Below are 25,332 nucleotides of genomic sequence, written 5' to 3' on the forward strand. Positions count from 1 at the left end.
ATCCCTAGTACCATGACCCCTTCTAAACCCAGCCTGGACTTCCGGCAGTTCTCTGCTGATGTGCTGTTCCAGTCGTTTTTGGATACTCTTCAGTAAAATCTTGCTTGCATGTGAAATCAATGATATTGTTCTGTAGTTTCCGTACTTAGTAGAAAAAGTAAATTAATAATGGCTTTTATAGCAGAATATGATGCAGCAATTAAAATGAGTTAATTATAGATCTGTCCAACAACACAGATGAATTACATACATAATGTTAAATGAAAGAAGCTAAGCACAAAATAATTCACTGGGTTGTTAATGTATCAAGTTCAATAATAGACATAGCTACATTATACCGGCACAGGAAAAAGAGGGGTAATGTCCTGCTGTGTGATTTACAACCTCTGAAAACCTGCTGGAGGATCAGCTATGAGTGGGCTCCCACTTGACGTCATTAGGTAACAAACATAACATTGTGCTGTAATGTTAAGTCAGGATCATGAATACTTTCGGAAGGTGGTAAGAAGAAAATACAGAACAGCTAAGGGCTCAAAATGACTCATTAGTTTGCCTGGCTGCTGTTACCTACTTGCTGAACTTTAGTCATATGATGTGTGATTTTTTTTAACCATATGTGTGATACATTCCAATAACCAATTATGAAAGAAGTCATATTATTTAATATCTGCTCTTTGCTTGTAACACACAGTCTTCACATTATTTCTTTGGGTAAATATGATCTGCTTTACTGTCAATCATGGTTTCCAAGAACATACTGGTATTAAAAAAGGGGGGGGAGAATTTCGACTGGCTACCATTTGCTTTTGTCTCTATTGTGATGAAATTTCTAGGTCATTTAAATATTTTCTAGATGGTTGATAAACTTTATTAGTTTTCCTGCACAGCGAATGTGTGAGTGAATGTGTGAGCCAGGCTGGTATTGCTGTCTCCGTTTTGCAGATAAGGAAAGAGACGTAGGGAGGGCAGATGTTTGGCTGAGGCTGTAATTGGAATTTTGACATTCCTCTGTGTTGTCTGATTGCAGAACACTTCCAGGATTATAGATATCTTAGAGTTTCAAAAAAGCGTTGGTTTCTGAAAGAAAATGACTTCCATAAACACATTCATGCTCTTACTAGAAAAAAATTTTTGTACGTTAGACTCACACTGGTACCTGAGGACTATGGATAAGCACTTTGAGGTGTTCATTGGTGTAACAAGCATTTCTGAGCACTGCCTGTTGTGTTAGACCCTTTGCTTATAATGGGAGGTGCTTTATAGTCAGATAGGGAAGAGAGGTCCAGAAACAGGAAAAGGTTAACAATGGAGGTTTTCACAGAGTTTTGTAGGTTCATGTAAGTAACAAGTTTAATAATGAAAGAAGCATTTGAGAGAAATGTGCAAAGAGTCGTCTGAATCAAATCATATAAATATGTACTTTATTCTGTTAAATTAACTAGTAGATCTACCCAGTGGAGTATTATGTGTCACTAACAAACAGTCAAGAATTCATGAAATACTACACTATATGGATGAATCTAGGATAAATGATGCTGAGTGGCGTAAGTCAGATACAAAAGGAGAATCATGGTCTAAGACTGACTACTCCTATAAGAAAGTGAGGAAAGGCTGACATGCAGAATCAGTCTTTGAGGGACAATAGGGAGAGGAAGAAGGCAGTAAAAATTAATAGATAAGTGAAGAGAAAGACAATACTCAGTAAAGGGTTGATTAGACATTGTAGTTAGTTAATTATATTGATTAATGGAAATTAATATTACAAACAAAATCTCAGTAACTGTAAGAAAAACCAATATGACTTTTAAACCTTAATTCAGAGAAACAAAAACAAAGCTAAATGGGCCTGTTGATTTAATGTATTTTCGTTATGAATTTTTAATGAGTTTTTTGTCTCACAAATTTTAGAAAACTTTAAATATTTTGTTCAAATTCAACTCCAATTTCCAGAGAAATCAGTTGAATGGTAAGCTCCCTGGAGAAAGGCTGTCTTTACGCTACCATCGTGTCTAGCAGCACAGTAGCCCGTCCCTTAAGATCATCATGGGGTTTGTCTGCTATTGTATGTAGCGCATTCTATGTTGGATTATTAACAAAAGGGTTAGTGGTTTGCAACAACCCCAGGAGAAAAAGATGGGTAGCTTTCTCCTGCCCATCAAAAATTACAGACTGGGGAACTCAGTGGAGGGTGGTAAGGAATTGGAATCTGTTTGGTGGCAGTGGATGAGTTCTTTTTGGAAAAAGTGAGGTTTTTTAAAAAAATTATTTTATACTAGTTTATTTACAAAATTAGAATACATCGTTTTTGAGAACAGTTTCTTCTAGTTTCCCTCACTCTCTCCATCAAATTGTACAACTCCATGATTAATTCCCCCATCTCCCCTGCAAATAGGAAGCAGAGGGATGAGGAAAATGTGAGTTTTTAATTTTTACATCACGTCTCTTGTTTGTCAACAAATCTTAGTGATGATAGATTATGTTCAAGGTTGTTCAGGTATTTTGTTTCAACCAAATCCAACATCAAGTCATCCATATAAGATGTATTACAGATAGCTTCACTTTAGTTACATAGGCCCATTTAAGGGTAATAATTTTAACAACTCGATTACGCTATGGTTTTCATTTGTAGGTAGCTGACTAACATTTCGAGGAAACAGATTATCATGTACAATATATGTTCCTGAAACAGGCAAATTCTCAAGCCAGTTTAACATTCCTGGTTTTCAGACCTGCTGTCTGCATCATCTTATTCCTTTTATTAGGTTCAGTGCATGATCTTTTGTTTGTAAACAGAGAACAGATCTAACCAAATTGTAACAGTGAGATTCAGTTACAGAAGGAGACTATAATAGCATCAGACTCTTTATTAAGAAGCATTATTTTGCCAGTTTCTCAGCATTTCTTTCATCCACTAAGGAGATCTCTAAAATATTTTATAATCACTGTTACAGAGTTTATAGAATAATTCCTTTCATCTCTTGGCTTCTGATAGGACGAATGCCTTGGAAAATTAATGTTCAAGTAGGAAAGAAGGTGAGTGAGGAAACAAGAGGGAATGGTAGGGTCCTGTATTTAAACATGTATCTGGGATGTTTTTTGTTGTTTGCAAAGTGAAAATCATTCTTATACTTTTTTCGTGGCACCCAAATATTTGTTCCAGTCTAAGAATAGAAAGGAAAAAGTATTTATGCTCTGGAAATTTAAAAAGGAGTACGTGTGAGCAATCAATGGCAGTGCGTTCTTAGCCATAGAATAAGCCCAACGACTGGTTTGAAAGATTATAATTATAAAAAAGTCAAGTTATTTAAACATATTTATATAAAAAAGGAAATACATGCAGTCTTTGTTTTTTTTAAACTTTTTTTAAACGTATAAACTATTTATTAATGGATGAGGCCTACAGACTTATTTCTTCTTGGACACACCCACAGTACGGCCCCGACGCCAGTGGTCTTGGTGTGCTGACCTCGCACTCGAAGGCCCCAAAAGTGGCCGTAGCCCTCTGTGGGCACGGATTTTCTTCAGTCGCTCCAGGTCTTCACGGAGCTTGTTGTCCAGACCATTGGCCAAAACCTGACAGTATTTCCCATCCTTCAGATCTTTTTGTCTGTTCAAGAACCTGTCTGGAATCTTGTACTGGTGTGGATTCTGCATAATGGTGATCACACACTCCACCTCCTCTTCAGTAAGCTCTCCTGCCCTCTTGGTGAGGTCAATGTCTGCTTTCCTCAACACCATGTGAGCATATCTTCGCCCTACACCCTTAATGGCAGTGATGGCAAAGGCTCTTTTCCGCCGCCCATCGATTTTAGTGTTGAATACTTGAAAAATGTGCTGGAACTTCTCTGGGATCACTTAGAGACATGGTGGCGGCAGCAATGGTGACGTGTAGGCCTCCGGTGGAAGAGTAGACTTTATTTTTTAAAAGCATGCCTTGGTGTTTTTGTTTTTTTGTTTTGTTTTCTTTTTAAAAGAGAAGGTAAGAATAAATGAAATCACATTGATTTTGAAGAAGGTTGTTAAAATTAGAGTGCTCATATATAATTCTTTGGGACCTCCTTCAAATTCTTAAAATCATACATGCAGTATGGTAACTCCGAGCATTTTCCAGGCAAGGCAGGTTTTCCATTTTTATCAGCTTCTTAGATGAGTTAACTGTGTGAGTTATAACAAACTATGACTAATATTAAGAAGAATGGGAATCCCAGAACATTTAACTATGGTGATACAAAACTTATACCTAGAACAAGAAGCTGTTGTCTGAACAGAACAAGGAAACACTGCATAAATTGAAATATGGAAAGATGTGTTCTCTCCATATCTATTAATTCTGCACACTGAGAAAATAATTTGAGAAGCTGGCCTTTATGAAGAAGAATGTAGCATCAGGATAGGAGGAAGATTCATCAACAGCCTGTATTATGCATATGGACAACCTTGCTTGCAGAACTTGAAGAAGACTTGAAACACTTGCTGCAGAAAATCAAAGACTACAGTCTTCAATAAAGATGGCATCTCAATATCAAGAAGACAAAAATCCTCACGACTGGACCCATAAGCAACATCATGATAGATGAAGAAAAGATTGATACTGTTAATGATATTGATATTGTTAATCTTACATGGATCCGCAATCAACACCCTTGGTACCAGCCATCAAGAGATCAGGGAGCATATTACATTAGGCAAGTCGGCTGACAGAGACCTCTTCAAAGTATTGAGGAGCAGTGATGTTAGTTTGAAGACTAAGGTGTGTCAGATTCAGATCATAGTCTTTTCCAGTCACTTGCTCTGTTGCTGAGAGTTGGACAGTGAATAAGGATTACAGTAGAATTGATGCCTCTGAGCTGTGGTGTTGTAGAAGAGTACTGAATATTTTATGGACTGCCAACAGAACAAACAGATATGTTTTGGAGAAGGTGTAGCTTGGAGATAGGGATGACAAAGCTTTTTAAAAAAAATATATTTTGAGCATTTTTCTAGGAGAGGCTACTCCTTGGAAAAGGACATTATACTTGGAAAGGTGGAGGGCCAGCAAAAGAGAGGAAGGTCCTTAACAAGATAGCTTGACATAGTGACTTCAGTAATGTACTCAAGTGTGTAAGATTTGATGAGAATGACACAGGACGGAACAGGGTGAAGATTTGTTATTCATAGAGTGGCTCTTAGTTGTACTAGGTACAATACCACCTAATAGCAACAAGAAGGAGATTAATCCAGTATGACTAGGCTGTGCTAGAAAAGTAAAGAAATAACTGGGAACTGTAATAAGTCTTAAAATAAGTCCTGATGATTTAACAGATTTTAGATTTCTGTTCAACTTGTGATGCTAGAGATGAAAGGAGTTTATATTTCTGGGAATGCAATAAAGCGATCCTTATGTTATTAAGACATCTGTACTTTATTCTCTTGAGAAGCAAGCCTTCCCCCCCCCACCCCCGTCTGTGCCTTGTTGCTTTCCTCTGCAAACAGAACTGTGTGTAAGTCAGAAGTTTGGAGTCTGCATATTCTTCTCCACTTCTCCAACATTGTTTGTATCACTCCAGAAAAAACGAAGGTGGCAAGTGTGACCTGACCACAGCAGGTGTTTGACTTGTCACCCAGAATGAGCTTATTGGATTTTTACAGGGTTATTTTATACCTGCTGAGAACAATTTGTAGCTGTTAAGTACATTTTTCTTTTTTTTTCAAAGGCAAACACAACTGTAATTAAGGTCAGCTTATTTTTTGGGATGGAAAGGCATTTTAAATGGACTTCTGTCTTCTTGGGGACAGGCAAGATATGCCAAGTCAATGATGGACGTGCCCCAGAAATAGTCTGTAGTCCATCTGCAGAGAAGAAAATGAATATGTGTATGTATATGTAATGTTTATTGAAGAAAATATGGTAGAAACAACAGTCTTCCAGTTTCCCTCAAACTGTAGTCTCCAAAGAGTTACTTTGAGCCTCCTGTAACTCTCACAGTCATCGCCGAAACTGTACATTACCAGGTTGGAGCAGGAAGGGTCAAGGGAATATTCTACTTCTTTCTTTCGTCATAGTTTCCCTGAGATTTCAAACCGGCAGCCAGCTGGCTGAATCCTGCCCACAGACATGTTTTATTTGGCCCATGAAGTGCTTTTAACATTTTCGTGCCAACATTTTAATAGGAAGATTTCACATACTAATCTGTCTTTCTGGCTTGTATTGAAAACTCAGATGTGGGAACAATTGGTTGGAGCTGAGGGACAATAGGCTCCTTTTATAGCTCATCCAACTGCTTACCCCTGCCCGGCTCCTCTTTGCACCGTGGATGGATGGACACTTGTGCCCATGCTAGGCCGTCATTTACCTGCTTGCCTCATGCTAGGGAGACATTTACAGGTTTCAGGCTGTCTTTGAGACTGTCTTGGTATGCTACTTAGTGGATTTTGCATAACAGCTCTCTTATTGATCCCTGAAAGCCTTATTTTTTATTGTTTCGTAGATAATCTAGCTAACAAATACAGTAAAGTCAGGGTCAAATGATACTGTGCTTTTAATTTGAGCAAAGGATAGACAGGGAGTGAAAGGAATGAGAAATAAAGGAGAGGGTTTTTTCCCCCTTAATAAAAACAATTGATTAGTTAAAAAAATGAATACCTGCTTTATGCTTTGATGTGTAAGAATCTAAACCCTAGGTAAAAGAAAACAGATTGTCCCTTTAATTTGTGGTGTTTGAGATTTTAATTTCTAAACATTCAAATCTTTTGGTCAGGATCTTGTTGTTAGGTGCCATTGAATCAAGTAAGACTCAGTGCTATGAACAACAGATCTGAACTCCACCCAGTCCTGTGCCACCTCCTTCATCTCTGACACTCTAAAGGCCATTCCTGCAGCCACTGTGTTAGTCCATCTCATTGAGTCTTCCTTTCTTTCACTGACCCACTATGTTTCCAAGCATGATGTCTCTTTCCAAGGAATAGACTCACCTAGCTACATGTCCAAAAAGTGAGAGATGAAACTTCATCATCTTTGCCTCCAGTGAACACATTGAATACACTTCCTCCAAGATTGTTTGTTCAGTCTTTTGGTAGTCCATGGGATATTTAGTTCTCATCTCCAGCACCACAGCTCAAGAACATCAGCTCTCTTGGGGGGAGGGATTGTATGACAATGAAAGAATTTTACTTTTCAAAGAGAAGAGTGAATGGGGGGAGGGAGGGGTGGGCAGGGAAAAAAGTGCAACAGTGAATGAATGGAAATCCTCAGTCTCTGTAAACTTTCATTAAAATTAATAATAATAAAAAATTAAAAAGAACGTCAGTTCTTCTGTTATCTTTATTCATTCTTTAGCTCTCTGATGCATAGCAGGGGATTAAAAAGATCATGGCCTTAATCAGGGGCACTTTAGTGTTCAGTTTGGCATCATTTCTCGTCAGTATTTTTGAGAGGTCTTTGATAGTGGACTTTTCCAATGCAGTACAACTCCTTATTTCCTGACTGCTGTTATCAAGGATGTTGATTTTTGATCCAAGCAAGATGGAAATCATTGACAGCTTCAGTCCTTTCTTTAGCCATCATGGTGTTGACTTGTGGTCCTGTGGTGAAGACTTCTGTTTTCAGGATGTAGGGCTGTGCAAATTCAGCAGCCTGCATTTTCATGTTATAGTGATGATGGTAGGGAGTGTTGGCGACTTAGTGGGTAGGGAGTTGTTCTGCCCATGAAAAGTGAGTGGTTTGAATTCACCAGCTGCTCTTGGGGAAAAAAGATGCATAGTTTCTTGTCATGTAGTTTGTAGCCTCTGAAAAGCCTCTGAAGGGTCAGCTATGAGTTGATTTTGACTCAGTAGTAATGAGTTTTTTGTTGGTGGTTTTGTGGTGTTTTTTTTTTTTTATGATGATGGGAAGATTTTGCCAAAGCTTCTTTTGATCATGTTGGGAAGCTGCCCTTTGTCTTATCACTGAAATTCTAGGCAGAGTATTTCTTCCCTCTTGAACTATCTACTAAATTCTGCAATTTAAGATGTTTTTGTTGTTGTTGGGTTCCATGTGACTTGTGAAACAGAATGCAGCCCTGTTCATTTGTGTGCCACACTCAGGATCATTGCCAGGTTTGAGTCTGTTTTAACCACTGTTTCATTTCCATTTTGTTGTTGTTGTTGTTATGTGCCATCGAGTCGCTTGCAACTCATGGCGACCGTATATACAAGAGCTCTATATTCTCTTCTATCCTGTGCTAACCTAGCCATCTCAAATGCACTTATTCCCATCTCTCTAGTCACAGAATCGATCCATCTCATCAAAGGTCTTCCTCTCCTTTGCTGCCCCTCCACTCTGCCAAACATGATGTCCCTCTCCAAGGACCAGTCCCTCCTTGCAACATGCCCAAAATATGTCAGGCGAAACTTCAGAATCCTTGACTCCAGGAAACACTCTGGCTTTACCCTCTCCAGGACAAACCTGTTTGTTCTCCTAGCAGTCCATGGTATAGTCAACACTCTTCTCCAGCACCACAGCTCAAAGGCATCAATTCTCTTTTTATCAACCCTGGTCACTCTCCAACTCTCTGATGCATAGCACGTAATTGCGAAGACTGTAGCCCGGATCAGGTGCACCGTAGTCTCCAGTCTGACATCGTTGCTCTTCAGTAGTCTTGAGAGGTCCCTCACAGCTGACTTTCCCAATGTAGTTCGTCTCTTGTTTTCCTGGCTGCTGTTACCAAGAGTGTTGACCGTAGAGCCAAGTAAACTAAAACTGTTAACTATCTCAATCTCTTCACCATCCATACTGATGCTGCCAATTGGCCCAGTGGTTAGAATCTTTGTTTTCTTGATGTTGAGCTTCAGTCCATATAGGAGGCTGTAGTCCTTGATCTTCTGCAGCAAGCGCTTCAGGTCCTCCTCAGTTTCAGCAAGCAGAGTTGTGTCATCTGCATAATGCAGGTTGTTGATGATTCTTCCACCAATCCTGATGCCACATTCCTCTTCGTATAGCCCAGCATCTCCGATGATCTGTTCTGCATACAGATTGAAAAGGTATGGAGACAGAATACATCCCTGACGAACCCCCTTCTTGATTTGAACCGTGTAGTGTCTCCTTGCTCTGTTGAGGATATTTATATTCTCTTTCCCTCCACCCTTCTCTATTACCAAGCATCATGTCCTTCTCCAAAGACTGCCTCTTCCTGCTAATTATGTGAGGTGGAGTCTCACCATACGTGCTTCTAAGGGATGCTCTGGCTCTGTTTACCCCCAGCTAAACACCTAATAACACTGACTTGGTTTTCACTTATGTTGACCTTCCACTGGCTTCCTGAGATTACACATCTTAATGTGACCCAGGGAATGTCTGATATATTTAAACTGCCCACTTTTTGGTTAGTGGTAACCCACTTGATATTGTTGTTGTGTAACATAGAGTTGGATCCTACCCAAAACTGACCTTTCAGCAGGTTTTCAGAGGTATTTAATTACACAGTAGGAGATTGCCCATCCTTGTTCTGTGAGCAACTAGTGGCCTTGAACCACTGCCTTCGGGATTGCTGTGCAGCTTCCTGCCACTAAGCCACCAGAGCTCCCTGATATGCCATGAGAATTCCTTATGAGACAGTTAGTAATGTCATAAATGTAGTTTTACTTAAAAAAATTTAACATTTAATTTTTAAAAGAAAAAACCCTCTAAGTGCTTTAACTTTGTACAATTATTATTTCTTTTAAAAAATGTTTGGTTTTTTTGTACACTGCTTGATTAGGAATGTAATAGGATGTGTAAAAGCTCAATGGATATGAATGTGAGAATGGACACATGTTTTACAGTGAGAAAGAATTATTGCCTAATCTCAGAGGAAAATAACTTCACAACGTTATGAATGTAAAAATCTATAGCATAATACTTACAAGTCCGTTTTGGTAATGCTTTTTTAGGAAGAGAGGGATCCAGTGATTATAAAAATCTTGGGGTTCCCCCCCTTTTGTCATTAAAGTGGTATTTCGAGTACAAGTCACTATAACTTGCTAAGTAACCTCCTAGAGTAGAAAGTTCTGTAAACAGTGAGTGTCTTAAGTATACGTTATATTACTTTTATATTTCCAGACTGACCAAAGGAAATATCTATTTTTATGTGAAAATTAAAAATAGGATAGCTTAAGGAGTTGATTTTTTTTTAAACTTATAGTTTACTTTTAAAAGTTTTTATTGTTTTAGTTGCCTTCAGATGTTCTACCATGCAGTGGAAAACAGGAGGAAAAAGGTGAAACCTTTTTTCTAATTTATAAGAGGAAAGGCAAATTAAATTCAAAAGACTGAAAAGGTAGAACTATTCTCTAATCTAAACAGCTGAGAATAAGCCTGGTTAAGATTTTTTTCTAGTACTTCTCGGGTTTTGAGTGGAAAACATTTACGTACAGAAGAGAATGGAGCATTAGTAATCTATGAATTTGGGTTTTGTGTCACTTCTTCACTAATGAAATAGGTGTTAAGTCTTTGAATGAAAAAATCTTGTATTTTGGAGCCTCACGTTGCTAATTTGAACCCCTGGATCCCTCGTAACTCCTGTAGGAAATCATCTGAGAAAATATTTCAAATAAGGACCCTCTGATAGCCTAGCAGTAAGAAGTTGTGCTGCACCCCAAAGGCAGAGGGTTTGAATCCATCAGCTGCTCTAGCTAGGGGAGAAAGATGGGCAGTCTGCTCCTGTGTGATTCACATCCTCGGAAAACCTACAGTTCTGAATGGTTCTAAGTTGACAAAATAACAACAACAATAACGACAACACATTGCTTATATGAACTCTCATGAGTGTTAGTACGTATGAAGCCCCCGAGTGGTGAAAATGGTTAATTTTTCATCTGCTAACCAAAAGTTGGACATTTGAGGCTCCATGAAAGACACATTTATTAACTCCAGTTCACCAGGATTTAGAGTTGGAGGTGGTTCGAACCCACCAGCTGCCCCCTGGGGGAAAGATGGGCATTCTCCTCTCAGGCCGTTTATTGTCTCTGAAAATCTGCTAAAGGGTCAGTTATGAGTTGGTTCTGACTTAATAGTGAGGTGTTCCATTTCTATTTTTTCCCCTTATGTTCATGCCATTTATAACAGCCCCTTGGTATATACAGGGGATTGGTTTCAAGGCCTTTGCAAACACCAAAATCTGTGGATGTCCTGGTATAACATGATATGGCAATTTCATTTGCATACATCCTCCTATAAACTTTAATTCATAACTGTTGTTGTTGTTAAGTGCCGTCAAGTCGCAGGCGACTCATAGCGACCCTATGAAGGAGAGTCCTCAACGCTTGGATGCCTTTCATCCTCTCTCCAGGTTCATAGGGTTTCCGGAGGCAAGCTACTGTGGAAGTGGATGCCATTCTTCCTTCCAAGCTTTTTTTAATCAGGGAGCTCCACCCCAAGTCTCTGTCCGCATTGGGTAGCCAACCATTAATGCATTTGACAATTCATAACTAGGTTACTTATAATACCCAATACAATGTAAGTATGTTGTAAATAAATAGGACTTTATGCACCCTCTTTGATTGTGGCTAAGGTGTTTATCTGCTAAGCTGAAAGTCAGTGGTTCAAAACCATCAACATCTCAAACAGAAAGAGATGACAATTTTAACTTCTCAGACAGAAAGAGATGACAGTTGGCTTCTGTAAAGATTTATGGCCTTAGAATCCTCACGAGACAGTCCCACTCTGTCTTTCAGGTCCCTTAGTCAAACTAGATGGCAGTGGGCGTGGTTTTAGTTTGGTTCTTAGCATTTCAGGAATTGCTTTGGTTTCATAATTGTTTGTTAGGAGTCATCCCCACCCCACCCCCAGAAACAAAGAGTTTACACAATGTGAGTAGACAAAGGAGAAAAAAAGGCAGTGTTTAGAGGAGTGCTAGAGAAAGAGTGAAGATCTGTGAAGTGATGGGAGGCCAATAGCAGGAAATGCCTACACATCATGCGGGTCCAGTGCTCCGCACACAGCAAATAAAAGTTTTGCTTTCTGGAAGATCCTCAACAAGATAAACTGATGCAGTTACTGTAACACAGGGTTCAAGTATATCAGAGGCGGTGAGGATGGCACAGTATAGGGCCAGGTTCAGATCCATTATTTATAGGGCCGTTATGATTCACAGTCAACTCAATGGCACACAACAACAACAACAACATCATTATTTTCTTGATTTGTGGTTGGTTGAGTCTATGGATGTAGAACCCATAGATATGGAGAGTTGGCTATAAATCTGTTGGTATTTATTTGCTTTATAACCTCCCAAACACATAGCCAACATAGTACCTTGTACCCATTAGGTGACAAGGCTCTGTAGGGTTTCTGAGCCAGAGTTGCTCCTTTGAGGCAAAGATGACAAAACTTAGTCTCGCATACTTTGAGCATACTGCTAGATGATGAAAGAGAGGAATACTTACAACCAGATGGATTAACACAGAGATTGTTGCAATGGGCTTGAGTATATAAAAAAATGATGAGGTGGCACAGGATAGGACAGGGTTAGATCTGTTGTTCATAGGGTTGCTACGAGTCAACTTGGTGGCACCTTACAAGAAGAAGAAGAAGCAGGACCTCGTAAATTTGTCAAATGAGCCTCAGTTTTCTTCAACCTAATGATTAATAAATTACAGTCAAGTTTGTCTTTTTGTACTGGGAGATTATTTAGAGCCAGGTGAGAATTCAGCTTTAAAATTGTTCTTGGTTTGTTTTTTTAAAAATTTTTTAAAATTTTTTATTGTATTATTTTTACATGTACCGTCAAATCAGATCTGACTGGTACAGGAGGAGATTGCACCCTCCTTCTTCAGCAGAGCATCTGGTGGATTTGAACCGTGTACCTCTGGGATTGCAGTGTCTTGCCACTAGGCCACCAGAGCTCCCTAAAATTGTTCTTGTTTTAAAAGAGATATGTGATTAGGTATTTTTGTCACGACAGGAGTCCAGAGCGAAGGCTGCATAGTGGAGTGGAACTGGGGGGAGAGATTGTAAAACAATGAAAGAATTTTTCTTTTACTTTTCCAAGAGAGGAGTATACTATGGGGAAGGGTTGGGAGGGGAAGAAAAGGGCAACAATGAATGAATGGAAATTCAAAGTCTCTGTAAATTTTTACTGGAATTAATGATAAATTTAAATAAAAGAAAAGAAAATTGTTCTTGTATTTTAATTTACACCTAATTCTCTTGTTCTCGCACTCAATGCACTTGTGTCAGAACCGACTCATAGCTAACCCTTCAGTGAATTCTCAAGAAGCTGTAAATTTGCTGTTCTTCCTACTGTGGAGCTGCTGGTGGATTTAAACTTCCAGAGAGATACTGGACTGGGTTAGCAGTGCAACTCTTTATGGGCCATGCCCGAGAACTTCCTAATTTAAGTTTCTAGAGAGTTCTGGTGGCCCAGTGAGGAGTTAGTTGCACTGCCAAGCTAAATGCAGGCAGTTCAAATTCACCAACTACTATGTGAGAAAAATATGGGCATTCTTCTGTGTGATTTAGAGCCTCTTAAAATCCCTGGAGGGTCATCTCTGAGTGAGTTCAGACTTTACAGCAAAATAACAACAACAACAACAGCAACACAACTAAGAAGTTTGACTTCCCCTCTCCCATTTATTACAGGTTTTACATAGCAAGGCGATTAGAAGAACACAAGTGGAAGTAGATTTAAGCTGTTTGGCTATAATAAGAAATACTTTTCTGTTAATATTCAGACAGTATGTATGTATAAATATATCATACTAAATAAATGGCTAAATAAATAATTTTATGTATTTTCTTTATAAACCATAGCACTTTTCTTAGGCTGAATGTTGAATTTAAGAAAAGGAATTCTGGTTTAATTAACATATTCTTGTCAGAGAGATGTAATTTTAATTTATGTTGGTTATTTTTTCTGAAATTTTTTTGACTTCAAGTAAAATATTAGTTGAAAAGGAATTTGGCTAGTATATTTATCTTCAGTAGAAGAAAAAATAATGTTAAGAGCATCCTTCTGGCTCTGTGTATTTCCTTCAGGATCATATGTTTACAATTTACTTTTTTTCTCTCAATAAATTCTTCCAATTAAAAATAATGTAATAATTTCTAATAAACACACAGCATTCCATTGTATGGTTGTAGTGTAATTGATTTTGCATTCTCTAAAGGTTGTTTTAGTTATGCTTTTTTTTTTAGTATAATCATTGAATAAAATAGTAAAGATGTAGGAATTTAATTTTACTTGGATCCATGATCCTTACCCATGAAGGCTGTTTTTGTTCGGTACTGGTAGCAGTCAAAAAAATCAAATGTTGTGTTATTATATTTGACAAATCTGCTGCAAATGACTTTTGTAAAGTATATCAAGGGAAAGAGGTCACTTTTAGAACTAAGGTGCATTTCACTCAAATCATAGTATTATCTTCAGTTATCTCAATGCATGTGAAAGTTGGACAATGAATACACGAGATGAAGAATTGATGTCTTTGAATAATGATGTTGGTTAAGAATAGACTAAAGATTTGCAGAGAACAAATTCCTCTTGGCAGAAGTACAGCTAGAACTGAAAGTGGTGAGGTCTCGTTTAATGTGCTTTGGACATGTTATCAGATACCAATCCCTAGAGGAGGACATAATGCTTGATGAAGTAATGGGTGAGCAAAAGAGGAAGACCATTAATGAGATGGGCTGACACACTGGATACAACGGTGGGCTCAAAGCACTGTGATTGTGAGGATGGAGTTATACGAGGCATTATTTCCTTCTGCTGTACACAGCATCATAGTGAGTTAAAACTGCACTTAGCAACAAAGCATAAACAATGCAACAGCAAATCAGCAATTTTCTGCCAGACCAAGTAGATACGAAGGGTACTTGCCAGACCAAGCTACATGGCACCACACATTTCCTACATTTATTCAGGCACACAAAAGAGAAACAAACATGGAGGCTTGTAATTGCAGTACTACATGCGACAGACCACATGTGGGGCTGCAGTGTTGGCGTGAAGTAACTGTGAGAAATTCGACCAGGAATGAGACTTGAAGTCAGTCTTAAACGATGGGTTTTTTCCCCCCAAGAATGCTTTGGAGAGCTGTCTCAACTACTCTTTCCCCTGCCCTAGATGACATGGTTCAGAAGTGTTGGGTGATTCTGTTGCAGGTGGTTTGCTTGCCAAACTTTGAGAAATAGAAGTATGTGAAGCTGCTAGGGTTAAACAGGAAATTGGAAAGGAGAGTTGTTAATGAAGGACCTTTCCTATCAGACTATGGGTTTTAGAATTATTTGGTAGGTAAGTGGAAAGTCACTGATGATTGGTCGTCGTCAGGTGTCACTGAGTCAATTCCAACTCCTAGCAACCCCATGTGCTGAGCAGAACTGCTCCTTAAGGCTTTGGAAGCAATTTTTATGGAAGCATCTCTCCAGGTCTTTCTCCCACACAGCAGCCAGGTGGGTTTGAACCACTGACCTTTGTCTTGCAGCTGAATGCTTAACTGTTTTGCCATCAGAGTTCTTTCATTGAAGGTTTGGAGTCCCATTTTAGAACCATGTTTTAGGCAAATTCACTTTCCCAGCCTCTTGTGCAGTAAAGGTGATCAGCTTGGCTCACTGGTTATTTTTATCAGCAATAAATCATATCTAAGTGCTTGCTGAGCAGGGTTCAAGGGACTATATATTAATGCTTATCAAACTTTAATGTACCGATGAATCACCTAGGGATGTTATTAAGTATAGTCTCATTTAGAAGGCCTGGAGTGTGGCCCAAGAGAGTCTGTTTTTCTAACAATTTTCAGAATCAGTGGTGGCACTAATTTGGACCACACCAGGTTGAGTGATGTTGATTAAATGAGAATGTCAGCTTTATTCCTTACATGTGAGTATACCCTCTACTCTTAAGACTTTTAGAAGCTCATTTTGCAGTCCATTATGGCAATGCTTATAACAAAGTTATATTTCAGTTTTCTATCTGAAAATAACAAGCGTCAATTAGTAGACAATTAATATACATGCTCTCAGAGTCCATTATCAGGTTAAATGTTAAGTGTTTTCCAAGAATTAGAAAATACTATTAAGTATCGGGGGGGAAAATAGGTAGAAGCCAGGATATGAAGTGACTAATTCTGGGTTGACCCTCTGGTGAAAATTTGCCTTTCCATCCTATATATATACTGGGCCACTATCTATATATTTAACAAGATCTTTAGATGATAGCCAGAATCTATAACAATCACATGGAGATCTTTTGAAATAGAGATTCTGATTCAGTTTATCTGAGGTGAAAAGACAAATTCTCAGTAGAGGTTAAATCACAATGAAATGGCTTAAACCTTGATTTGAAGTTGATTGATGAGTATTGAGTCATAAAGTCACTGTTACTTATTTAATTGTTCCTTGATCAATTTTTATCATATATAACCAATAAGGGAATGAAAATGTAGCATTTAGAATACTTGAAAACTTTATAGTATTACTTTTATTTACCTTAACTACATTTATCCTTGTCTCATTGGATTTAATTCTGTATATTGACTAGAGTTGTGGAGATAGTAAAATATAATATTCTATAAAACTAAAACTCACTACTTTCTAGTTAATTCCAACTCATGCATAGTGCCCCACTGTAAGGTTTCTGAGGTTGTAAATCTTTATGGGAAAAGACTGTTCCTTTTTTTTTCCCAGCAGAAACTGGTGGATTTGAAGGTCAACACTCGAACATCTAATGTTCTTTGCCATCAGAGCTCCATTTGGTTGTTGTTGTTGTTGATTGTTGTCGAGTTGAGCACGACTCATAGTGACCCTATGAACAAAAGGTCTGAAGCCTTTCTATTACTATCGTCATTTATCAAAGTTCATAGAGTTTGCAGAGTCATGTTGTTTAGGAAATGGATGCCACTCGAGCAGTCCAGTATATAACACACTATGGCATCAAAGCCCCAAATATCCTCTGCTGTTGTTGTTTTGTACCATCAAGTCAGAACCACTCATAGCTGACTCTCCATTGGGTTTTCAGAGGCCGTATGTCCTGTCAGAAGAGATTGTCAACTTTCTCTTGTGGAACAACTTGTGGATTCAAACTTTGGCTGCCTTTGGGTTAACAGTGAAGCTTCTTGCCACTAAGCCATCAGTGCTCCCCTGTAGAAAGGACAATTAAAATATTCATCCAAGGGGGGGGAAGTGGAGGGGTGAGGATGGGGTGAGGATGGGGTGAGGTGGGTAGGGGTTTAGTTAATCATAGGGTTGCACAATTTGATGGGTGGAGGGAGAAACAGGTAAAGGCAATGGGAAAGAGCTGGTTTGAAAAACAATGTATACAAACTTTTTAAGTAAACCAATATAAAATACGAATTTTATTTAAAACAATTCATTAAGTAATATCTTGTTTAGCATTCTTCAGTAAGTTAGTGCTAGCATTTTGCTGCAGAATTTAGGAGTGATGCAAGAGGTGGTAACTAATACAAGAAGTAGGGTTCTATGCAGCTCTTCTATTTGTGTGGCACTTTGGGAGAATTATAATGGGATAATCCATAATACTAACCCAAAGACTTTATGTCTCTGTGCAGAGGGATTGCTATGAGTTGGAACTGATCCACATCAGTGTGTTAGTTACCACTGATGGGTTTATTCAGTCAGGTCTTGCTTTTAACCAGCTCAAGAATCACCTGACTTGGCTGGGCAGGCATCATTATCTCCATTTTGTAAACATGAAAACATTGAGGCTCAGAGAAGTGAAATTATTTATCTGAGATCAAAAGTAAGTCAGTGACAATGCCTAGTCTATCTTCTGGTGCATTTTCTATGGCAGTATGCAAAACACCAATTCAAAGGACATTAGGGATTTAAATGCTGTAAGTTAGCTGAATCTTAAATGAATACTCACTACTGGCATTGTTTATGTCTGCTAGAGAATTGTTTGACAGAAAGCTTGGTCTAAAGTAGCTTCAGTAGCAATGGCTTACTATTTCCTTGTATCCAGATGCCTGGAGGTGGACAGTTGGTGTTTGTTCTGCTGCTCAGGACAGGTTGCTTCTGACTCTGTCCTGTCCCCTTTGTGCTTAGTGATTTTCTGGAGCCTCATATTTGTCACCTCATCATTGAAATGTAGCATTAAGATGATAGAGTGTGTTTGTGTAATGTGATTGGCTAAAAGCCTGTTCCATCTGCTTTTCTTATCAGGAAAACAAAACCAAAAAATAAATGTTCAGAACTTCTGCCATCTAACTTCCAGTTAGAATCTTGGTATGCAAAAAGTGTAATGTCATAGTCTGCCAACCAAAAGGCCAGCTGTTTGAATCTACTAGTTGTTCTATGGGCCAATTATGAGCAGTCTGTTTCTGTAGTGATTTACAGCCTCAGGAAATGGAGGGAGAGTCGTTATGAGTTGGAACTACCTCTGTGGCAGCAGAATTAGTTTATGGATGGCTGGTGGGATAGTTTGTTATTTGTTGAACTGCTGATTTAAAGGTTAGTAGTTCAAATCCACAAGGCAAGGCACCCTGCTAGAGAAAGATGGACAGAGTAATCTCCTCTTGTAAAGATCAATAGTCCTGGAAACTCAGTAGAGGTTTGCTGAGTGTCTAACTTGACATGATGGCGGTGGGTTTGGTTTGAACTTCTATTTGAACCATATTGGCCAGAAAGTTGGCATATATCTCCTTTCCTTCCTCTCCCCTTGAAAAAGAGTCTTTGCTAACTTCAAAAATAGAAGTTGTGTGGTTGTTATGTGCCACTGAGTCACCTGCAACTCATAGTGACCCTATACCATCAGCTCTGAACCCTGTCTTATCCTGAGCCAGTCTCACTGCCTTTGACACACCAACTCCATTACTCTAGTTACTATGTCAAACCATCTCCTCCAGGGTCTTAATTTCATAAGCTGTTCATCCACCCTTACAAGCACGATGTCGTTCTCCAAGGACTGGCCCCTCCTGGCAGCATGCCAAAGTATGTCAGACAGAGCTTCAAAATCCTTGCCTCTAATGAGAAACTTGATTTCACTCTCTAGGACAAACTTGTTTATTGTTTTGGCAGTCCATGGAATGATCAATACTCTTCTTCAGTACCATGACTCAAGGGCATCTATTCTTCTGTCATCTTTATTCATAGTCCAACTCTCTGACACATAGAAAGTAACTGCAATGACCGTGGCCTGGCTCAAGCACACCTTAGTCTTTAGAGTGACGTTAATGCTCTGCAGCACTCTGGAGAGGTCTCTGGGAATAGATTTTCCCCAATGCAGCTCATTTTATTATTTTCTGACTGATGGTGCCAAGATTGTTGATTGTGGAAATTGAGAAAGCTGAAATTGTTAACAATCTCTATCTTTTCTCCATCTATCATTGTGCTGCCAATTGGCCCAGTGGTGAGACTCTTTGTTGAGCTTCAATCCAAGTAAGAGAAAATGATTGTTGACATTGGTTTTGGATGAGCCAACCTATAATGTCTGTCTTCAAAACCATAACTAACTTATATTGAGTGAATTCCAACTCATAGCAATGCTGGATGAGGGAAAGTATGGACCTGCCCCCCTGGAGTTTCCAAGTCTTTGTAGACACTGACCTCCATTTCTTTCTTTCTCCCATAGAGGGCCTGGTAGGTTTGAATGGCTAGAGCTTAAACCACTGTAGCACCAGGTGTCTGTAATTAGTGTCTGGTCTACTACTGTAATTCTATTTGGAACAATAACTATTATGATATTGGATGAATATCAAATATGTGTTCCTGTATACTCCTTCAGTATGAGTTGGTTATGACTGCTGAATGCTTACTTGTTTTTCTTTCTGAGGAATTATTTTGTGATTTGTGTGGAAGTTTATAAAGTACATTGATTTTTCAATGGCAAACCAATTTGCCCTGCAGTCCCTCCTGAGGAATAAGTGCCCCTCTCACTTATTTTGGTGTCATGACATTTTTGAGGGCTTGGTAGTGTTTGCGTTTTGTGGAGTGGTTCCTGGACCAGCATATTTATATAATGCTAGTTACACATCTGCTTTGCTATCCTTTGTACACTTTGGCTTTATGCCTGCTTGCAAAGGAGTAAAGGAACAGAATGAAAATGTGGCCTCTTGTCTGTAGGAATCGTTGTGCAGGATCAGCAAGCTAAGCCTTAGTTTGTGTGCTTAGAGCTGAGTGTTTGTATGAAGCAGCAGGATCTTAATGAAACTACTTTCAGTTGTAGTAAAATGATGACATGCATTATTTTCCCCAAGTCAGAGAAGCAGGAAGAGAAATTCTGGCATGAGATAGATGTGCATTATAATGCTAGGTCACCTTGTGAATCAGGTTCCTAAGTTTTAAAAAAGGAATGAAAAGGAAAGTTCACTGCTGTCGAAGTCAACCAACCCTTCTGCAAGTTTCAAGGATATAAACCACATGGGAGGAGATTGGCCACCTCTCTCCCAGGGAGCCTCTGCCCGGGTCAGACTGCCAGGGAGGCAAAGCCTTTGGGTCACCAGCTTGACCCCCTGAGAATGAGGCCACTTCAAGTGAAGTATGGTTGTGCTCACCTGAGAGCTATTACCTGCCAGCAAAGCAGGGGTTTGAGAAGGTGCTTACTTCCCTGAAGTTTTCCTTTTCCTTTGTAGTTCTTAATTTTTCTGCACAAACACTCTGGCTTGCTGAATTTAGAAGTTTATCACTTTCCTCTGGTTAAAGAGGTTTCATTTTTGTTGCATATAGAAAGGGAAGTAATTTAGAAATTTTGGCCCAGTGGACTTCCCTTCTGATTAAATCTGCAGTAATTCTGTCTAATGAAAGAAAGCCAAGTACCCAATTAACTCAACATAATAGTTGTCATTTTCGAGACAATACTCTCTACTCAAGATAAAAGCGCTCCCTCAAAGTTGAATCCATTACCCACGATCCCACTCCATTCTCTTTTTTCTACCATCCCACTTATTTGTAAGATGTCTTGAATTGGAAAGAAAAAGGCTTCATTTTAGGGTCATTTTGAAAAACAAAACCAAAAGACAACAATATTAATTTGGTTGTGTGACTCAAACCAATAGGTATTCCATGTCTTATCTTGTGTGTTTTTCCTCACACGTGTAACCTAGAATTCCTATATTCATAATTTTCTAGGGGGTGCTTTCTTAGAAAATTGTTTTTATAGTCTTCATAGCGAAGACTATAAAATCTAATGAAACATTGTCACCCTTTTGAGTTGCTGGTTCTGTTGAGAAATGCACAATTTTGGTATGCTTACTTTAAGCAGTGTACATTGAAAGCTTTTATTTGTACCGATTTGGAAAGCTGCGAAGAAGCACTTGAGGGGCAGGTTGATTCTCACCACAGGGGGACCATTTGTATTTAACAGAAGCAAAGTTTGGAATTTCATAGTTTGGTGTCACAGAATGTTCATTAAAACCAAAATTAGTGAAAATATGGGTCTTAGAATGGAAGACGTCAGTGAAATTCAGAGACATGGTAGCTTTAAGGCTTATGGAAATTGTATTCTGAAATTGGGCTGATATTATTTTGTGAGAGCATCATGTATTATGAGGTCTTTTTTAATGACTATTACTGCTTTTATTTAATTATTAGGTATCAGCTTTATTTTAAAGGCCCAAATGCAGTTTTGCAATGGCTAGGTAACATCAGAATTCTCAACCGGAGAGACAGAAGAAAGCAAATTAGAGTTTTTAAAAAGCCAGACCTATGACTTTGACCCAGTTGTGGAAAGCTTTCATTGAACTAACTGAAGCCCATTATAAACTCTGCACTATTTAGTGGAGACATTTGTATTCTCCTCATAGTCTGGATTGGAAACTGTTGGCAAGAATGATTATATCTGGTGTATAAATGAACTCAAAAGTAACATGTACTTCAAAAGCTCTTAAACAGTGTAACTTTTAACAGTGTAACTTTTAATTTTTTAATTATGGCAAATGTCAAAACCTATGGCAAATGTCAAAATCAATATGATAGTTGTAAAAAAAAAATAGAAATTGGTATAGAGAAACTTTATGCATACAGCCATCCTTCCATCAACTTGAAGAATGCAAACCCCATGGCCTGTCATTCATCTGTGCTTCCATCCACCCCCTGCTTCTCCAATCCTATGATTTTATTCATAGCTATTTCAACATGTGACTGTAAAATATAAAGGCTATTTCCAAATTTTAATCAGTTTGAAAGGTGTTTGCTTTTTTTTTTACATAGTGGTGTTACGTGTTGTCAGGATAGAATCGACTCGTAGCTGAGCCTCCACGGAGTTTCAGGAGCTGTAAATTGTAAGGGAGGAGATTGCCTTTCCTTCTCCTGTGGAGTAGCTGGTGAGTTTGAACCATGTGCCTATGGGTTAGCAGCACAAATTGTTACCACTAGACCACCAGAACTCCCTTGTTCTATCTGGCAGGTGTGAAATATGTGAGGATGTTGTTAACATCAAGCAAAACTATACTTCTGTATGGTTTTGACACATCTACCTGCTTAGAAATGAATTTTTTAGAAAAACCAACACTTATCCTGGTTGAAGTTTGGTGTCCTTTTTTGCAGGTTATTAAGTTAAAATGTTAAAACAGTTTTGAGTTTGTGATTGTTCAGTCTGACTTTTTCCTTTTCATGAAAATTTTTGGGTCTGCACTCTTGGTTTCTGGGGTGTTTTTTTTAATATTATCAGTAAGAACAGTTCTGCATGACTTCTGACAACTCTCAGTATACATTCTTCTGTCTTGAACCTATTTCCTGCATTTTACAAGAAACAGAAAGAAGAGAACTAAACCCAAACCCAGTGCCACTGAGCTGATTCTTTCTCACTGCAACCCAATAGTACCGGGTGGAACTGGGGCCTCCAGGGCTGTAAATCCTTGTGGAATCAGACTAACACAACTTTCTCACACAGCATGCTGGCAGGACCTAACCACTGCTCTTTTGGTTAGCAACCAAGAGCTTTAACCACGGTAACACCAGGGCTCCTGGAAAGATGGTAAAACTCTTACCTGAAGATTTTGCATTTAAGACAGACATGCCATTTTCACTTGGAAAAACTATATGCTGGTTTTGGTATTTTCTGGCTACACTACAAAATAGAGCTGGACATTTTTAGAATGCTATTGGGTCAGGACTGTGAGACATTTTTATTGTTAACTTTGTTACATGTAGTAATTAGTTGTGCTTGATGTGGTAATTTGATTTAGCCTGGCTGGTTTTTCAAATTAATATGTAAAGACATATGTAGCAAGAAACTTTTACTTTTGTAGAAGAACATGAACAGAATTTAGAGTTTGAGTTTGGGCCTTTGAGGCCCAAATTTTGGGTTCAGAGGTCAAACTTGGTGTTTAAATCCTTGCTTCAACAACCAGAAGCCACATGGCCCCAGATAAACCTCACAGATTTCCAAAGCTTCAGTTTCTTTATTTGTACTATCTGTATAGTGAATGCACATGCTTCCACGGCTTGTTTATTTTTTTATTTGCCTTATTTTTTGTGTTTTGGTATACATTAAATGAGATAATACCTACTATGTGCCTTATACATAGTGCTTACAAAATGTTAGCTAAAAATATTACAAAAAATTGTCATTACTTTTAGTTAAAATTCAACTGAGATAATTTTCTTTTTTAAACCTACCCTTTTCTTAATGCTTTGAGTACTTGTTTAACTGATTAAAAGACAGGATTGTGGGTTTCTGGATGTCAGGTGGATGTCCATTAAATTTAGGTGGATTTGTAACTCTGCAATATGGTATCTTCTAAATGTCCTATATGAGAAGATTTCATGTATGTCAGACTTGTGATCCATCCAGCTCAAGTTTTGCTTATCCACTGGCTCTATGGTGGAGTCCGTAGGGAGCTGAGCTGCTAACACAAAGCTATGCCTCTTTGACCCTCTGAATCCAGCAGCTGCTCCTTGGGAGACAGACAGTCTCCTCCCATGGAAATTGTAGCCTTGGAAACAGTGGAGGAGAGACAATGAGGGGTTGGTTCTGACTCGCGGTAAGGAGTTTGAGGGTTTTATTTTAAAGAAATAACAGTGTGTAATACTGTATAGTAAACACTTTTTTAATCTATTCTTTATTTTTATAAGTTAAACTTCATCTATGAGGTTGTAGGGCATCTAGTACTTAATACTAACACATCAAACATAAAGTAGGTTTGAGAAGAAGCTTTTCTGTGGTGATGTAGTCTGTAGGGCGCTGCAAAGTGGTGTCTCTCTTGAGGTTCCAGGGAGAAATATGGACACTCTACTTCAGTGAGATGTACAATGTCCTGAAAACCTGCTGGCAGGTCATTTATGAACTAGTTTTTTTTTAGATTTTTTTAAAATTTTTTCTATGAACTAGTTTTAACTCCACAGCAGTGAAGAAGAGGAGGAGGAGGAGAAAAGAAGGAGGAAGAGGAAATGGAGGAGGAGGAAGAGGAAGAAGGAAAGAGTGGGAGATATTGATTAGCTTTAAGAAGGTTGTGAAGAAAAAAAAGGGAAAAAAAAAGATTGTGAAGAAACTGAAGTTTACTTTGTTATCTTAGAAATGACCCTAGCTTATCTTTTAGATTCATGATCGTGAATTAATTTAATGAACTCTTAAAGATATGAATATTTACAGTTTCTTCTCTGTGTTATAATGAGTAATGAGGTTAATGTCTGTGTACAGCAGCCAGCCATTTTAGCTGAAAAAGTTTCTGTCCACTTCAAAAAGGTGTAGCCAAGTCGTCAAGCTTTGGCATTTGCTCCCTTGAGTTCTGGGAGCATGAGTTAGTCCATGGTTCTCGACATGCTCTCTGAGCCCTAATGTCACTTAGTTGAATTTCAGGTCCTGTCTGACCCACGGACCCCTGGAACCTTCTGCTGTAGTGTAGATTATCAAACCCAAAGAGCAGGGAACACTCTGAAGTAGGGAAGCAAATACTGAAATGGCATTGGGGAGACACCTACCTGCTTCACTGGGTTGCCAGATCCCTGCTCACTTTATAGTCTGTCACGCTCTAAATGTACTTTGTTTTATTTTTGTCAGGTTGGCATTTCACACTCCAGAGATGCTTTAGTGTGTCATTTGCAAAACTTGAAACGTCAGATTACTCAGTCTCTTCTAGTCCATTTTTAAAATGCACAGCGAGCCTGGACTTGGTGTGATTCCCAGAGAACCCTCGTGTTTTGCTCTTCTATTTGAGAAATACTTGGTTATCCCTCAGATTATGCTCTGTTTTCTGCTAAGTTTTAAGTTACTTTTCTGTTGCTAATAGAACCTGGTACTTAGAATGTATTGAAATAAAATTGGGGGTGGGTAATGTGGAGCAACAAGGGTTCTTTGTTTATCTATTGATTCAAACAGCCTGGGTTCAGGTATCAACTCTGAGTCTTACAGATTGGTGTCTTTTGTCTCTCTCAGTTTTGTTTCCTTAAATATAATATTATATGAGTACCTACATCTCAGAAACAGGTTTGAGGCCTTGAACACTAATGAG

The 25,332-nt window shown here is 38.6% G+C and overlaps 1 protein-coding gene and 1 pseudogene across 1 annotated transcript in view; one reads left to right on the plus strand and one right to left on the minus strand.

Moving 5' to 3' along the window:
- The window catches only part of PLCL1 (phospholipase C-like 1), a 405,823-nt gene that overhangs the window by 78,447 nt on the left and 302,044 nt on the right, over positions 1-25,332 (plus strand). The gene's annotated exons all lie outside the window — the stretch shown is intronic.
- LOC102845037 overlaps positions 3,406-25,332 on the minus strand; it is a 61,791-nt pseudogene continuing 39,864 nt past the window's right edge.

This window comes from Elephantulus edwardii, unplaced genomic scaffold (assembly GCF_000299155.1).
Source record: "Elephantulus edwardii isolate Elephantulus edwardi_28Jun2011 unplaced genomic scaffold, EleEdw1.0 scaffold00075, whole genome shotgun sequence".
In the NCBI taxonomy this organism is placed as follows: Eukaryota; Metazoa; Chordata; class Mammalia; order Macroscelidea; family Macroscelididae; genus Elephantulus; species Elephantulus edwardii.